This window comes from Python bivittatus, unplaced genomic scaffold (genome assembly GCF_059951505.1).
Source record: "Python bivittatus isolate LINGU-HERP-01145 unplaced genomic scaffold, Pbiv_v1 ctg000080_np1212, whole genome shotgun sequence".
In the NCBI taxonomy this organism is placed as follows: domain Eukaryota; kingdom Metazoa; phylum Chordata; class Lepidosauria; order Squamata; family Pythonidae; genus Python; species Python bivittatus.
Window position 1 is genome coordinate 24,168,613 of NW_028277035.1, and position 18,234 is coordinate 24,186,846.

Here is an 18,234-nt window from a genome sequence, read left to right on the forward strand (position 1 = left end):
GATCAAAATTTGGGAGCTTGGCAACTGGCATGTATTTATGACAGTTGCAATGTCCCACAGTCATGTGATTGCCTTTTGCAACCTTCCCAGGGGGCTTCTGATAAGCCAAGTCAATGGGGGAAGTCAGATTCACTTAATGACCATATGTTTTGCTTAATGACCATGGCGAAAAAGGTTGTAAAATCAGGCACAACTCACTTAATGACTGCATCACTTAGCAATGGAAATTCCAGTCCCAATTGTGGTCATAAGTCAAGGACTACCTGTAATACACAGTGGGCAACAATGAGGTAGACACATGGTAAAATTAAGGATCTCTCTCTTAGCCTGTTAGATCTCTCTACTTTTCATGATACTGTAATTGGGCTGATCAAGGTTAGCCTGATCATAAAGATCACTCTGATCTGACAGAAGATCTGGTGGACATTAATTCCATTATTTTTCCTCCATCATACCATCATGGCATATTCTATAGGTCATGAAGGCTTTTTCACCTTTGTGCTTTCCACCATCTGCAGAATCTCGGTGCAATACTCAAGACTACCAATTCTCTGAGGCCCAAAACTGGGATGTAACAGTTGAGATAGGCCAAACAGAATCATTCATACCAGTTCTTATTTAATTTGATACAAGAGATTTTGCTTTATTGGGGACTGAATTGAAGTATAGGTGGAAGGGAAATCTTTTTCTTCTCTCTAGGGATAAGAGAGTTCTTAACATATATGGCAGCCTAGGCTTATAGAGTTTGCAAATGGAAACTACGGAGTAGGTGAGAGCAGGCACATTAATTGAGGCTTTCAGGAAGCAATCAGTCTGGATTGCCCATCAGTGAATTAAGTACAGCCACCCTATGCTGAGACTCCAAAATGTATTTTGCTTCAAATTCCTACTCACCTTCCACTGAGATGGAAGTGGGTGGTAGAGCAGAGATATGCAAGAGGCTGAGCAGTTGCTTCAGAACTAATATAGAATGATGGGAAAAGAGTGGGTATTTAGGGTGGTACAAAACTGAAGTGGAAGGTACCAGACTGATGGCAGTTAAAAGGACCAATAAATATAGCAACTGGCTTCTTAGACAACTAATTGAAGAGAGAAACTTGCTGGAGAGCCAGGCAAGATCCTCCACAGTGATGTGGGGTTAAACAGCATAGGTGGAGGATTTTGTCCCAAATTTGATGTACAGTTGTAGTCAAGAGATCCATCTATGCTGTCTCTTCTTATTGATGTTGTAGCAAAGCTGATTGATGGTTACTAGCAGCTCTCTGGATATGAAGTCATTGCTTCAGCTTTTCCTAATCACTGCATGGTGATTGAATAGTTCTGTCTGGTAAGGGACTAATGGAGAAATTGCCAAGTTGTCAGGTTCTCACTAAGACAAGGACAAATATGGCTAGAATATCTTTATTATATTACAGGAAATGATAGCCATGTATGACAGTTGACCATTTGTGAGTGAGCCAGAAAGGTAATTCAGAGTTTATACCTGGCTAGCTTTCAAATCCTTCGTGTTCCTTTGCAGTGTTGCCTCTCAGAAAAAGAAAGTTAGACTTACTGTTATTCTGGTGTCCACATATGAGAGATCCTTGTTTACCTTCTCTACATTCCATTCAGAAGAGGAAGAATTAGACTGGAATCCTTCAACCACTGAGCCTTGGTATGAGCAGATGAGATGAACATAGTCTTGAGGCACATGGTTGAGATCTGGCCACCATGAAAAAGGCAGCCCATCAGCTTTATCACTTACAAACTGCACCTGATTTATGTGGGATAGCGTCAGGACAAGATCATCCCACCAAACACTAGTTTTCACCAGTTCTCTTATGAATGAATGTCATAAAACTGCTGGGTATCTCTACCAGAGTGTGAAGGGGAAATGTTTGATCAATGCCAGGCTCAGCTTGTCCTGTCCTTATTCCTGATCATGAAGATGTTCCCACCTGGTTGATTAAGCAGCTTCTTTAACATCAAATACTTGTGCATTACAAGGCAAGGCAGACTCAGAGCTGAGTCTATCTCTTCACTCAGGCCATTTTTTTGCAACAAACCAATTCAATACAAAGAAGTCTGCACAAAACCAGAATCTGCCAGCTGTTTTTTTTCTTAAAAAGATATTGTAGGTAAACTCTACTGGAACTTAACCTCTGAGAACATCAGAGCTCAGTGAAGATCTCCTTTTTGCAAAGATGACCAAAGCAGAGGAAGCTGGAAGAAGGGGATTGTACTGTTCAATTATTACTCTACCCCCAGTAACACTAGTAGTCATAGTAGTATCAGCAGCAACTAGGGCTACTGTGATTCCAGCATAGAATTACTGTATCTTCAGCAGTCCAAGCCTATTAACCTTCTCCTGGGGTAGCATGCTTGGCAAGCAGATATAAGTGCTCTTTATTGGTTTGGGCAGTAGTGCACACTTGTTATGGTATGTAGGAATGACCTTGGGAGACAGGAGGGTCAGCCACAGATTGGACAACCAGCATGTAAAAGATGTCTCAGCCCACAGAAGGGGGGATGGTGTGGAAAACATTTCAGAAGGGATCCTCCCTAGTTTTCCGGAGAGTAAAAGGAAAGGAAGGGAGAAATACTTTCAGTCTTGCAAGATTCTGTTAATGTGACCTCACAATAAAGATGCTCCTGGTTGTGCTTCTTGTCTGGACTTCCTTGCAGGGCTAACAACACTGGAGTTCTAAATCATGGTCATGCTCAACTCATTTGTTATATGAACCAGCTCCAACACCTTAAGATGAAGCAGCACCATCTGTGCCTGGGTCCTGAATCATTTTGCACAAGCAAAAGAAAGCAACAAGAAAAGATCCAGTCTTATTTCAGCCAGCTAATGCTTCGGCCTGGCTGGACCTGGCAATGGTTGCCTGGTGCTTATGCACCTTCCCCCCTGCCCTTTTTTTTTTAACCAGGCAGCATTCCAAGTTATATTCTTCAGGGCCAATTATATAGTAACATTCATTTGCTCATGCTTAGATGACAATTTGATGGAGCAATTCTTCTTCCTCAAGATGAATCTCCTCCTGCTGAGCTTTTCTGATCTTTCACTGGAAGAGAATTGTAAGCTATCCCTTTACCACACCATCCAGACCACTGACAGCCCCCTGCCCCAGATCACAGATGTCTAATGGTGAATGGTAATACTGATCTTCAGACAGCAACTCACTGTGGTCAGTCACTAACTCACTTGAAGGATACTAGGATGAGTCATTAACTCATGTCATACTACAAGGTTCACACATAGCCAATTACTGACATTGCTAAACTCCAATTGTTGACCCAACTGGGTCAGATAAGGTAGATAGCCTTTGATGTCATACACTGATTCACAATGGACACCGCACAACCCAGTCGGAAGAAGACTGCTAGTAACTGTTCCCTGCCTGGTAGGTAAATTACTATACTATTTTTTTTCTCAAAAAAAGGAAAATAAAGGCTATGGTAAACTTAGTGTTCATGGTTTGCATGTATGTTCTATCTTGTTTATATTTTGTTTTTTTACAAGCAGCTAAACAGTTAAAAGAAGGTGAATATAAAGATGTATCCATGTGCTAGCACTGCTATGATTTTATGCTTCACTGCTGATACTGTTATAGCTGTAAGTAATAAAGGCTATTAAGAATATGTTGGAATTTTTTAATTGGTTTATTGAACTTTGAGGTATGTGTGCATTCAATGAAAATGAAGGAAAATAAAAATGAAAATAAAAATGCTTTGATGTTGTTTTGATGGGTTGTTTTGTTGAGCTTTATGAATGTGTATTCTCTTTGATTTGATACTTATGTTGATTCTGAGCTTTTAGAGTATATTTAAATGCAAGTTTTGCTGGTTATTAGAGCCTGACAATTGTAAATGCAGTTTATCCCCCACTGTTGTAATATTAATGTTATACAACCAACAGTTAAACAGCATCAGCATTTTTTTTTTTTTGCGCACATGCAACCCTGGTACAAACAAAACATCAGTGCGCAGGTCCTGCAAATGATAAGAACACAGTCACATTTTGCTGGGCAAAGAAAGAAACAGAACATCCAAACTATTGTTATGTAGGTGGGGTGGTCCATGCTCCTTACCATCTACCACCAGAAAAAATGGCCAATAAGACAATGATTTTTAAAAACCCATAGGAAACCTTTTCTTTCAGCTGTGGTACTACAGTCACTGAGATCCTGCTGTTAAGAAATTGTTGGAGAATATCTCCTTCCTCTGAGGGAAAAAAAGGAGAAATCTTCCATTTAATATCTCTATCCACAGATCTGGTAGAGAATTTTGAAAAGCAATTTGTGCCTAGCGGTAGATTCACACTCATTAACTCTATCTTGGGAAATAAAAATCTGTTCCAAATTACCCAGCTGAATCTGATGATCGAGGAATTGGCTGAGTGTCATCCCAATTCCTCTACTAGCATAATAATAAGGGAAATCTTTTTGGGGCAATCAGTCAGCTCTTGTATTGACCTCACTGTTTTTATGATGTGATGGTAATTTTGTATTCTACAAATTTGTGCTACCTTCAGCACCAAGTTTTGGAAAGGCAAAATTTTAAAAAATAAAAAAGTGGGTTGAAATTATTTTGGGCTGTAATAAGTACTGATAATGAACTTAGTGGTTCCTGGAGGAATTCTTATTGTTCCCCTGGCAATTATTAGGGGGAACTGTCAAATGGTAATGAGTCACTTAATCACCAAGACAGTGTTACACCCTTTGAAATCTATCATCTGGTGTGGAGTTTCCAAGAATAAAACACAGCAAAAGCTAAGGCTTTTTATTTACTCCTTTGAACATTCACTTGACTTGAATGACATAAAGCCTAGCTCATTTTGCTCTTTGAGGCTCACCCAACTGAAATGTTGCAAAACCCAAAATATATGGCTCATCACCTTTATGTAATACCACAGGCACTTCATCTATAATTAAGTTTCTCAAGTTAATTTCTATACCTGAGACATATTTTATTTGAAAATTGTCATTATATATTGTCATGAGGAATACCCAGCGGAGGGAAACAGTTATGTGGGGCATGTACAGGTCCATGTGAATCTAATGTGAACTTGGACCTATACGTGGATTAATTATGGCTGCATTTTCCCAGAATCTGGGTTCACATAAATTGTTGCTCAGCATTTTGCATATACATATGCAGCTTCTTACAGTACAAAACTTTCTTTATGTAGATATAAACCCTATCAGTGTGATTATGTGTAAAATTCAGTGGCATGAATTGGTTTTTAGTTCCATGTCCTATTAGTTAAAAAGAAAAATCCACCGAAAATGGATGATTAATTGTGGCATTTTAGACAAAACATGTCTCAATAATGCTATATGTAAAGAATTTAGCCAGTACAGAAGGTGGGCTTGATTTGCTAATCTTCATTATTCAACTTCAAATCTTCACATGAAGGTGGATAATCTGCTCCATTTTGGTATTATACCTCACTTAAGCAACTATGAGTTAACTACATATTTTCTTTTTTTATATTCACAAATGTTGTGTGTGTATCTATCTCTGTCTCTGTACTAAAAACAGGTTTTCAACCAAGCTTTAAAATCCCCAATGAAGGAAATTTAAAAGTTGCAATCACAGCTTGGCTCCTGCAGGCTCCTTACATACGATATATTGCCAGCCTTCTATTAAACTAGATCAGGCGTGTGTGCTCATTCCAAGGCTGCTGCATTAACTAATTAAAATTAATTTAAAATAATTCTTAATTTCCCTGTAAGATGGAAGGGACTGTGATTTAATCAGTAAATTTGCAGGCAGGACCAAATCTATAAATCTTCAAAATTGTTAGGTTTCATTGTTTGCTGTACTTAGCCTTCCTATTTATGGTAAATTTACAGCAATCTCTTTGCCTCTAATTTCACCCTGTCCATTTTACACAAATCATATACCATCACCCCTCGGCCATCATTTTAATTTCAGTATCCTTCCCAGTTACAACATTGCAGAAACCAACCTCAGCCTTCTTTTTCTTTCTCTCTCCTTCTGCTACCCTTCTGCAGTGTTAGCAAAGACTTTGCTGAGCTATTCAAGCCTCGCCTTACTCATATGTCTACTGCAGACTAATTTTATCTCCTACCCAACTCAGTGATCATTTGCAGGTAATTTGCTTGTTCCACACATTTTACTTATGTTGAACCAATGAACAAGCTGCTGTCAGCTTTGTGTCCTTGATATTAAACATACAAGATGCACAATGTTGCATGCATTGGCAGAAAGTGGCTGCCATGGCAAAAAGTTTGCCCATTCTAAAAAATGGCTATCATGATGGGAGAAGCTAGTCACAGACACTAATTTACCCGAAACCTGATGGGCGGGAATTCTGTCCTGTCATCCTCAGATGATTCCTATACATCCCGCTCCAAAAGAGCCAGTACCATATTTTATTTTTCTAAGAATACCTGTATTACCCAAATCCCTATAATATTGGAGACCAGTACTTGATTTTGTAGCATGCTAGTTTTTCATTTAGTTAAAAAGAATATGGAGAAAGAGAAAGAGAAAGAGGGAGAACATTTGTCAAACAGGCAGAAAACAAATCGGCAGGCACCAAAAAGATTTGTTTGCTTTCTTGAAGAGAATTACATATTATTTCATAGGAGTCATATGAAAGTAAATTCAGGGATCACTAAGGGAAGGCATGAAATAGTCTTAGTTAGAGATTGCTGTAATAGTTAGTCTTTTGCCTAACTATCTAGAATACAGAAGCCAACCAGAACTAATAAAACATCAGTCCTTGATTCTTTCTGTTTTAGTGCTTAAAGGGAGAAACATGATAAATTGTACATACTCATGCATACATTTTGGCCTGGGCCAGCTTTGAGTGCGTGTGCATGTATGTATGTATGCTATAGAGAGATATAGATGCAGGATTTCCAGTGACAGAAATATAAAGTGGTTTCAAATATTTAAATTCCCAGATTGGATTTAAACAATTTATAATATGATGCAGTCTTCCTTTTTTCAGAATAGCAATCAGTTAAAGAATATAATTGCTGGTGTTTTCTTACCAGGATGATACGTTTGCATTTCATATGGGAAAATATGAGCACCTGGTTCCTTGAGCAGAATTACCTGTTTGTCAACATACTAGAAGACAGATAGCAAGCCAGCAGGACCTACTTGTTTCACCCCACTCCCTTTTCCTGGAGGGAAAAGGTTGTCCTGTGCTAGTTTATACATTATAAAAATAATATTCCTTCCTGTCTTCTTGGTCATTTCTCCATAAACTGATGCTCCAGGTCTGCAAATGGCCCCTGAAAGCCTTGGGTGGGGTTAATATGACAGAAGGATTACATTATTGAATAATGGGGAATAATCACATTAAGTATATTTAATCTTCTTAACTGACATTTACCATATAAATTAAATCAAATTTAGTTTTTTTTTCCGTTATGGCCTCACCCATTTGTTGGAATGTGATCCCTGGAATGCCCTTCAAAAGCCAAGTGTGGTCTTCAGTCTAAAAAAGGTTGCACGCTTCTGTGCTACATGATCTCATTTTTATGGAATGAGTTTCTTCTGTGCTGCGAAAAACAAATCCCTATCACTCATACCAAACCATCCTGCTGTGTTTTAACAAATTGAGCTCATGCCAGCAAACCATTTTACCTGCAATAGATTTGCCATCCTAGAATCCCTTGGGGATAGATTTGTTACAATGATTTCTTTCTTGTTGCAATGCTGTATTGAGATTGCTTGCTACCATATTCTCTCTGGTTTCACAGTTAAGAGTGCCATCGTATGGTTTGTTCTTGAATAACAGTTTGCATCCTTTTATTTCTGTTCTTTATTTATTTTTGTAACCCTAAAACGTACATTATATTTCAGGGACCTTAAAAACCAAAACAAAAATTATACACATAAGGGTAGTTGTTAGGCTTTAAGTATTTCAATAAATAAATCAATACATTGGTTAACGCAGAATGCATAATTAAATATTTAATAAATATATACTTTCTACTTTTATTACAGAAAGAAATGATAGATCTGAAGCTGAATAATTTACATTCATGTGAAAAAACAGCAAATGTGATAGGAAGATGGCTGGGGAAAAAAAAATAGGTTTGCTTAGGTGTATCCATTATTCTGTTACACTGTTCTGCACACTTGACAGATGACTATCTAGGCTCTGCTTAAATGACTACAGCAGAGAACCAGCACCTTGAAAGGCAGACAGCTCCACAGATGGGCAGATATTATCAGGGAGTTTCTCCTCGGCTTTGGCCCAAATCTGATTCCCTTCAATTTTCACAGGGCATAATTTGTGAAGGTAGCAAAACTCTGTTTGAGCAAAAAGCTGTCTATGGGATTATTCGCCGGCATCCTCCTAGAAGTCTTTATTACCATGCTGGTTGGGAATATCGGCAACTGTGATCTCATGCCTCTGGAGGCTGGAGACATCTGGTGAGGTAGGTGGACTTCACCTAAAGCAGTTTTCTCAATCTTGTCAACTTTAAGCTGTGTGGACTTTAACTCCCACAATTCCCACAATATGCTGGCTGGGGAATTGTGGGAGTTGAAGTCCACACATCATAAAGCTTCCAAGGTTGAGAAACACTGACCTGAAGTGTGAGCGGGCACTTTCACTGTGCTCCACAGGAAAAAAATCTATCTTCTCTTCAGCCCTTCCTGCATAGGGAGTAATCAAGTTCAGCTCTTTTATTCTGCTCTTTCACCAACTCCCTTTTATAAACCTGGACATCTTGTGTATGAACCTTTAAATCTGATGACTGCCTCTAAAACAATTAAGAGTTTATTTTCTCTTCTAAGTTCATATGAATTGGCAGCAGAGTAGAAGAGTAAGGCATCTATTTTTCCATGACTGGCTTTTGACAACCCAAGTTCACCCTGAATATCGTAAATTGCCTAATATTCCTGTGTGGCCAATTCCATATCAGTTATTGGTCCCTGTAATGCACTTTATCCCCTGAGCCAAATATAGAAGTGCTATTAAGATTAATATTAAGGAATGGATGTTTTAATTTCCAATAGAATTTATTTGATGAGCGAATGGGGGACCAGAAAAACCTACCTTGCACCATTATGGATTAGCAAATGGCCTTTTTATATTATTCAGATGTCTTCTGTTTTGAAACCCTGACTACTGGAGGATATTCTAAATGTCAGCTGAAAAAATGTGGATGTTAACTGCTCTCCCTCTTTCTTTCAGATACTGTAAGTTGCTTACTCACTGCTACTGCAGTATGAGTCATTCAGGCTTCCTGTTATTGAACAAGTGTATTATTTCTCCCCTCCCTCAGGCTGGAGGCATTGCAACTTTTGCTCTCCCTGCTCCCTTTGTGGTCTCACCCTGAGTCTTCCCCCCTCCTGGTTTATTGGTTCAGCCCAGACTCTCCCTGGTTGACCTTGTGAGGGAGTGTGAGGGAGGACGTGCCTCAGAGCTTGCTAGTTTCATACCAGTATGAAGCCTGGTTCTGGGCCTCGCTTTGGCCAGCAGCATTTTCCAGTTGTTTATGTGACCCGTTTTGGTAAACACCGTTGTGGCACGAAGATTTACTCTGGTGGCAAAAGCCCTCCTAAGAAAGTGGCCCTGGGGGACTTCCATTCCCGCCTTACAGGCAAAGCTTCTTCTGCCACTTTGGACAAAACGGGCTCAGGGAGTGTTGCCCCTCAGGTCCAAAGGAGGCCGCCCAACTTGGGGGCTGGAGCTGCTCTGACAACACAAGTCCAAGGAAGCCAGACTGGACATCGACAGCCACTGAGTGAAGTCCGGAGCATCAGCGTGGCCAAGCCCCCAGGCCAAGAAGCTTCTGAGCTACCCCCGTCAAGGAAGAAACGCTGGGGAAGCAAAAGGGGGGCAGCAACCTCCACAATCTCTGGTACTCAGAAATGCACGGGTCTCAGCACAACCCAGAATTTATTTGATATAGCACACTTTCCCAAACTGCTGTTTTCCAGATGTAAATGGCTCTTAGGCAGCGGAAGCCAATACAATGGGGGACTGACACAGTAAAGCTTACATATACTGTTCTTTCTGCTAAGTATGAACCTGTAATTAAAATACACGTATTCTCCCCTCAAATGGTTCAGTCTTGTGGTGGCCAATCAATCTGGTGATTTTACAGAAGTGGTGAACAAGGATAGGTTTGCTATGAATTCTGTATTAGCAAGTGCATTTTCCTCTTGGTCAGTACTGAAGGCTACAATACCATAGGAAAATTCTGCCCATTTTGTAACAAAGGGCATATCGCCTTTATACCCTCAAACTGCTCCTGTCCTGTGTTTGTGTCAATTTGACTCTAAACTGGCTTAAGAAAATCCTGTCCAGACTGAGATACTTTGGCAACAGCTTGCATAGTAATTCAGTCCAGATTGCAGGTTATGGTATCTTACACTGCACAATTCCCCTCCTGCTTTTCCTTCCTACCTTTATGTTTCAATAAAGCAATTGCCAATAGCTTTCCTTCCTGTGAGTGAGTTTTAGTAAACACATATACTTTATAGGTATATGTCTGTATTTATGTCTATACACACAAACGTAAAGTTAAATTGAATTTATATATATAAGTGTAAAACAATAAAATGCACTCCCATGCAGGCGCTACAACAAGCTCTAAAATAAAAATTCCTTTTTTATGGCCCTGTTTATTTCTAATGTTTTCTAGAGCTACCTTTATTAGGAATGCCATTACAGCATTATGGTTAAAACACTTGCTTTTTAAACAGAAAGTTGCTAGTTTGAAACCCAGCAGATTTTTTTCTTTTAACAACTATTATTCCCCCCTCGACATGCAATACCTATTTTTCCCTCAGCTTTTTTTTTTAAAGAAATAAGTCCAGGGGGCTGGGAAAACTATGAACTGATGAACTTTTTTTTTTTTTTAAAAGCCCACAGAAAAGTAGCTAGCTCTGGGAAAGAAAGATAATGATTTAAAAACAATTTTTATTCATGAAATTATCAACTTGTTTTTCCATTTTTTCCCCAAATATTCTGATTTTCTAGGAAAAATTATAAGGGTATGTGCCAGCTTAAAAAAGTCAAACTATAAAGAAAGCTGAACTTCTGTCATATGTATAATAAAGAAATTCTCACCTGGCACTTTCCAGATATGTTAAACTTCGATTTTGATAGGTAAAGCTAATACATCTAGCAGGCCTGGGCTATAGATGACTGATAACAATACATAGGAACTAGCAAGAGAAACAATATTTGCTGAAATTATTAGTACCCTAGAACTTCTGAAATCCAGCCATCTACACACCACAAAATTACCTATTTAAAATTTATTTTAAAAATGATGTCAACTAGTGTTAGTCATAGGCTTTGGACAATTGAAGGGGGAAACAATACATAAATTATTTATTCAGAATATAATGCAATGTTCAGATGCTTCATGAAAGTGGAAAAATATTCATAATTTAAAAACTGAATAAGTTTCTGGTTTCCACACTAACTGCTAATATACCAAGTAACACAGATGTACAACCTAACATTATATAAGCTTTCGCACCAATCACTAGTTATATTCTAGGATGTTTCAAAGGGTGAGTACAGTGCAGACATAAAGAACAACCCCCTCTTAATTTTGAGCATATCTAAAAATACAAATGAGCCTTTAAAAAATGATGTGCACTAGAAAGTCAAAAGGTCTTACTGGCTTAGCAACAGGCAACATATTGAATCCCTCCCTCCATTTTACCTCATTTTGATTTTCATCTTCCTTTTAGTTTCAGCTGCTACCTGAAGAAAAAGATGAGTGACATAAGAAAACATTATACAGTATCCTCTGGAAGGTGGATGGTTGTGCTTTCAAATGAAATGAAGTATTGATTTTTCAAAATAGTTTTTTAAGATCAGCACCTAAACTTATACCACAGTTATAATGAAAGAAGAAAATATGATATCTTGCACCCACATGGTACCAGTAGCTTAAATTGAATTGCAAAATAAATAAAATTAAATTATTTTAATAGGTGACCATGAAGAGAACAGAGGAGATGAGTTTGAATTCTCTGCTTCCAAGGAAAACATTAATCAAATGACCAGGGAGCAAAAGAAAAAGGTAGAACATCAGCATAATAGCAATAGAAGTAAAATTGAAAAGTGCTTTGGATAGTAAACTGGTCCAGTTATGGTTGAAAATGGTTTTCTGTGCAGAATGATATTTATACTCTATACGATGTATGCTGCTTCAGTGTATAATAGCATGTTAAAGAAATAGCGACAATCTAGTTGTGACAAATTTAAAATGCTGCCACCTGAATATATAAGTGCTGATTTCAAAGTTAAGTTCCTTCCTCCAGTCTAGGGGAATCTAAGGCTACAAATGTACAAGTATCCCCCAGCCCCATTTTTATAATTCATAAGGACTAATTACTCCAATTATGATTTCTCTAAATTTGTGGCACAATTTCCAACCATTTGGAGGCAGATTATACACGTAAACTGTGGAGTAAATTCTGACTAAGCCTAACATAGTTAAACAATAAAATAATCCTTACACTCTTCCTCAAAATTTAACCTTAACTCCAAAAAATCCTAGCACTGTTCGCCTTGCATCATCACTCCATGCACTGTAATTCTTCCTCTATCCAAAAATAGGAAGGGCCTCTTCTTAAGGTTGCCCACCCTTGTCCTAATCCAGATACATGGAGATCTAGTATTTGATTATTTGCTGGTGAAGAAAAACAGTCTACATATGCTAAAAGTACTGCTTTTTAATGTCATAAAGTTAATTTCAAACACTGGAAAAAAAATGTCAGCGGCCATGTTCATACAGTATGTCCTGTAGAATTTGTCAGTTTGTTCTCAATCTTCAGGAATTCAGTCTTGGGAGGAAAGATTGTCTGGGTACTACATATTTGGAATTCAAGTGACCTGTACCCCACTAAAAGATCAAATGCACCTCAAAGAGAAATAAAATAATTTAGAAAGGAATTTTGTTTAAAAAAGAATGAAGGACAGTACTGCTGAGTGAATCAGATTATAGAATTTGTTACTTGAGAAAGTACCTAAGCTTCATTAATAGGAAGACATATTTCATTTTGCATCATAATTGTTTTTCTATGTTCTCAGAAAAGTTTGATAAAAGTAAATATGATTATTAAACTGAAAACTTTGTATTTGTTTTATTATAAACAAATCAACTCAAATTTCATATAGCCATAAATACTTATTTTAAAATAAGAAGAACAATTATTAACTTCAGAAGAATGTTTTAACAGCTTTTTATGTGAGATCAAATGTTTGCAAGAAGAAGCAGGAATATGTCTCATAGTTAGCATCAAAGCTGTAGCTCCATTATCATAGACTTCATTTATTTTCTGTGATGGTGATGCCGTTCGTACCCCATACTAACAGAGCAGCAGTTTTGATCATGTCATCATCCTGGTTTAAAGTGCATGTGAATTAAATAATAGTTGATGTCAGTGCCAGTTAGCATATTAAAGTTAACATATTAATGTTAACCCGCTGAGGAATTTTTTTTTTTGGAGTTATATTGTTAATACAGACCCAAAGTGCATATTTAAAATTTGAATATGAGGGAAACAAACATACCTTTTGTGATAAGCATAGGTTTCTTTGCCAAGTATACATGTTTTTGTGCAATGGCCTAAGGGTGGCTAAAAGGGATTCAGAGATGATAGTTCATAGGAAATGATGTAGATTTGGAATAGGGAGGACGACAGAGAGGAAACTCTCTATGTAAGAGATAGTATGATTCTGTCCATGTATCTTACATATCTTTTTTTTCCTAGTCTGCAGTGTGGTTTGAAGTATCTGAAGTAATTTCTAAAATGGTAGAAGAAAATGGATATTTTAGGAACAGATTGGTGTCTTATTGTCATTTTTCAAGTGAAGGTAAGTAACAAGTAAACTCCTTGTGAAATCATAACTTGCCTGATAACTGAGCATACTTTTTACAACCAGTATTTGTCAAGAAGGATCTTCCAAATGTACTTTTATCTTACAAACTGAAAACAACATCCCCATTTCCCCTCTTTGGACCAAAAAGCTGTGGTCCAGTCTATCTAAAGTTAGTTATAATTATAACTTCTGAATGATGTAATGACTTGAATCTTTGTGGGAATCCAAATTAAATCATACTCAATAGATAGCTGTGCAGCTCACTATTTCACAAATTGGTTGAATCTGCTCTTGAATTGCTTTTTTCATTAGGAGGGTTTCCTAATATTCACTTTGAATCTATAATTAAAGCAGCCTCAGGAGGGGAAAGCAACTGACTCACCTTGCCTGGACTCAGAGGCTAAGCATGAAAGACTAGGGAATTCCAGACTGGGGGTGGGAGGGTGGGAACGGTGGGACTGAGAAGTCAAAAAACACACCAGGGTGGGAGTGGGGCAGGGGGCCTAAGAAGTCAAAAAAGAAGAAGGCAGCCCATGAAGTCACTAGCACTTGTGCTTGACTTGAAGGAAACTTTATTATTTAACACAATTCTGTGTCCTGCATTCTGAAACAGTAGAAACAAATCTTGGTTTGTTATGTGATAGCCTTTTAATGTGTATAAAAGTGACCATGTCAAATTAACTTTCATTGATTTGAGTGGAAACCAATGCAGAGAGAAATTTAAATGGATTGTGTCTTAATCTGAACTGTTCCATAATGGCTTCCCATTAAAATTGTCATGATGCTATAGTGCACTTAATGCAGAATGCTACAGATTTCTTTTTTCAAGTAGGCTTCCCATGCAATTTAGAACACTGGTTCTAAGTTGTTCAGGAAGCAATCAGAGAAATCTTCCCACTAGAAATTATCCCTTCAAAGAGAGTGGAAAGCTGCAAGAATGAATGCCTATTTTATTTGTTTGACTGATAATCTGCCTTTCCTCTGGAGCTCCAGGTGACATACATGGAACCCCCTCCTTCATTTTTGTTCACAACTCGTGGGGAGTAGTTGGGCTAGGAAATAATGACTGGCCCAAAATCACCTCTGGGAACTTCAGTTGCTGAGGATAGATATGCATCTGGGTTTCCTAGGTTCAAGCCCAATATTTTAACCATCTTACCACAGTGAGATGGATGGAGCCTTTGAATCATCACCATTCTTCCTTTCACACTGTTTTCATCATGTGGAATAGCAATTCTGAATGAGGTTAATTCTGACAACATATTTTGCTTGATTAACAAGGGGATAGCCTACTTATGCTTGCATATTAATGGAAATCTTCCTTGGTTAGAAGTAGTATAATTCTTGTGTGATTTGATATGTGGTAGTTAAGTGTTTTCTTAAATTGCATTTTTTAAAAATTCACAACAGTGTACTTATTATTCCAAGCCTTGGGGATGAGTGGAATGCACAAGAAAATAAATAAATTGATTTAATGGTCCTGGTGATTGCATTTCTTGCAGTATACTACTTAGAGTTGCTGGGAGTCAGGCAGCATATACATTTAATAAATTTTAATAATAATAGTAATAATAATAATAATAATAATAATAATAATAATAATAATAATAATAATAATAATAGAAGTTATTTGCCATTGCCTACTTAAAGGAGGTTTCCCAGTTTTCCAATCTAGCCAACAGCTCTGGAATTCCCAAGTACTAATCAGAATTAATTGTGCCCACATTAATGGCATTAACATCTAATTATCTGTTATCTAAGTAGATGCTGCAAAGAATCCTCAACAACCTTTGACCATACAAGGTAGGACCAGGATGTTTAGCTCATTCCCTAGTATCTTCTTATTTAGTTTAGTATATAGTACTGTAATGCATTGAAGATGTTTAGAATTCCTGTTAGTACTAAGCGTCATGGCAAGAGTGCTGACAGGGACCGGGTGATTATGACACATTTTTAATGATTTTCACTGTGCTGTTTTAATGATGTGCTGTGCACATTTTAATGATGTGCTGTTCATTTCCAGTCCTAATTTAATGTATTTGAGCAATAAAGCCCTTCATGGCTTGGAACTGTAGTATATGAAAGAATGTTTCTTCCTGTATATTCCTATCTGTACCCTAAGAGGGCTTCCTTTAGGTGACCTCATTTGCTGAAATGTGTTTACTGTTCAGTGGTAGCTCCTCAAGTTTGGAATGTCCTCCCCAGAAAGGTAATATTTTGGCTGTAACTTCCATGCTTTCAGCTGGCAAGGGGGTGGGGGGTGGAGGAGAGAAACAAAGAGAGTCGGTGTGGGGCAGTCGTCTTACAGAGCTGCTTCTGGGCTGGTGCTTGATATTAGAATCAAAATCAACAGCCTGGGAGTTGTGCCCCTTCCAGCTGCACTTTCCCAGCTAGAATGCCTGAGAGTTAAAAACAAAACAAAACAACCCTAGATCACAGAGCTGGCGGAAAAGACTTCTGTCGTCAACTGCCATTGCCCCACTTCTGGCGTTATCTTTTTTGACATAGGCAGATTTTTTTAAAAAAAATGTCCAGATCTTTTTATGTATAAGTATTGCTATGGCATTTTTAACTTTTTATTGCTGCTTTTACCCTCTGTTATTGTATGCTTTATTGCTTATTTATTTTGCATGGTTTATGCAGTGTTTTGACATAGGCTTTTATAATTTTTTTAACCTACTGTTTTTGAATTTTAAATCACTCAGAAATTTTTAAATGGAAAATAATGTACAAACATATTAAATGAATAAAAAGTCATTTCTTTAAAATTAAATGAGAGATGCATAGAAAAGCTGCATCATCAGGAAATAGTAAATGTTTGATACAGAATATGATAGTAAAGTATCTTCACTGTAAAATTAGAATATGGGTGATTTCATATAACATATGTGTAATTTATTGATAAGCTAGTTCTCTATGTATGCTGGTTCTGACTTAGAATAATATAATTTTAGAAAATGTTCCATCCAAAGGTGGCCTGGATGCAGAATTTCATTATATGAAAATGAAGCAGGGATTAAAACTGACATGCTATTGATGTAGTTTCCATTAGAGCTTTGTTGCTGCTGCACAATTCAAAGTAATACAATATTAAGCTTACCAACTTAATTGGAATTTCTGGCTTCACAGTTTAATTAGCTTTAGGAAACTGATTTACCAATCCATTAAGTGTTAACTGTTTAAATTTATACTGACATATTCTCTCCCTCAATTTGTCTTTGCACAGTAACGTTAATAGAAGTTTGTAAGCTATGTGAGAGTAGAATATTTATCAGAATATTGAAAATGATTGCTGGTATTTTTGATCACAATATTTCATATTTCTTTACATTTTTTAACATGCTATGCAATACCAGCTAGCCACACTATAATTCTTTATTTTCTTAATCATATATGAAGAGCTTTGGGATGGTTTTTAATAGTATAGGTAGCCTAGGTTTTTTAAGAAGCAAAAATAAATTTAAATTAATTGAAAATTCTTATTATCCGCTGATCCTATCTATTTTTAGTTACAAGTAATTTCCTGTTCAACAGGTTTACTCCAAGGTAAGTAACAGTGAGAATCAGAAGTCATTTTTGGCTCCAGATCTCTCCAAGGTGGTTGGACTAGATAATCCTGTACTTTCTGTGGTTCTGTGGAATCTTGCAAAATTTCCAAATTTTGAAGGTTTAAGTTATCTTATTTATAAATATCATGAGATGATGATGATGATGATGATGATGATGATGATGATGATGATGATGGTTGGTCGCACAGTCAACCAGATATTTAGACTGGATTTGGCATTTTTATCCACCTATCAAGTCCTTCCCAAGGGACTGGAATAGGCAGATGTTGTTTGATGGTGTTAAGGTATTGTCTCTGGATGTAAGCTGTTCCAACTAAAGCTGCCTTTTGTAATTGACTGATGGTGATTTTGTCAATGCCGATGGTCTTCAAGTGGTGCTCCAGATGTTTTGAGATTGCACCTAAGGCACCTATTACTATTGGTACTATCTTTGCTTTCTTTTGCCATAGTCATTCTATTTCTTTTGGCAGGTCTTTATATTTTGTGATTTTCTCCAGTTCTTTCTTTTCTATTCTGCAGTTTCCAGGTATTGCAATGTCCACTATCCAGACTTTTTTGTCTTTCTTATCAACAGTTGTTAAGTCTGGGGTGTTGTATGGCAGGTGCTTGTCTGTTTGAATTCTAAAGTCCCAGAGCACTTTAGCTTCTTCATTTTCTATCACTTTGTCTGTTTTGTGGTCCCACCAGTTCTTGCTTGCAGGCAAATGGTATTTCTTGCAGATATTCCAATGCACCATTGCTGCTACTTTGTTGTGCTGCTGTTTGTAGTCAGTCTGTGCAATCTTCTTGCATCAGCTAACTAGGTGATCCACTATTTCTTCAGCTTCTTTGCAG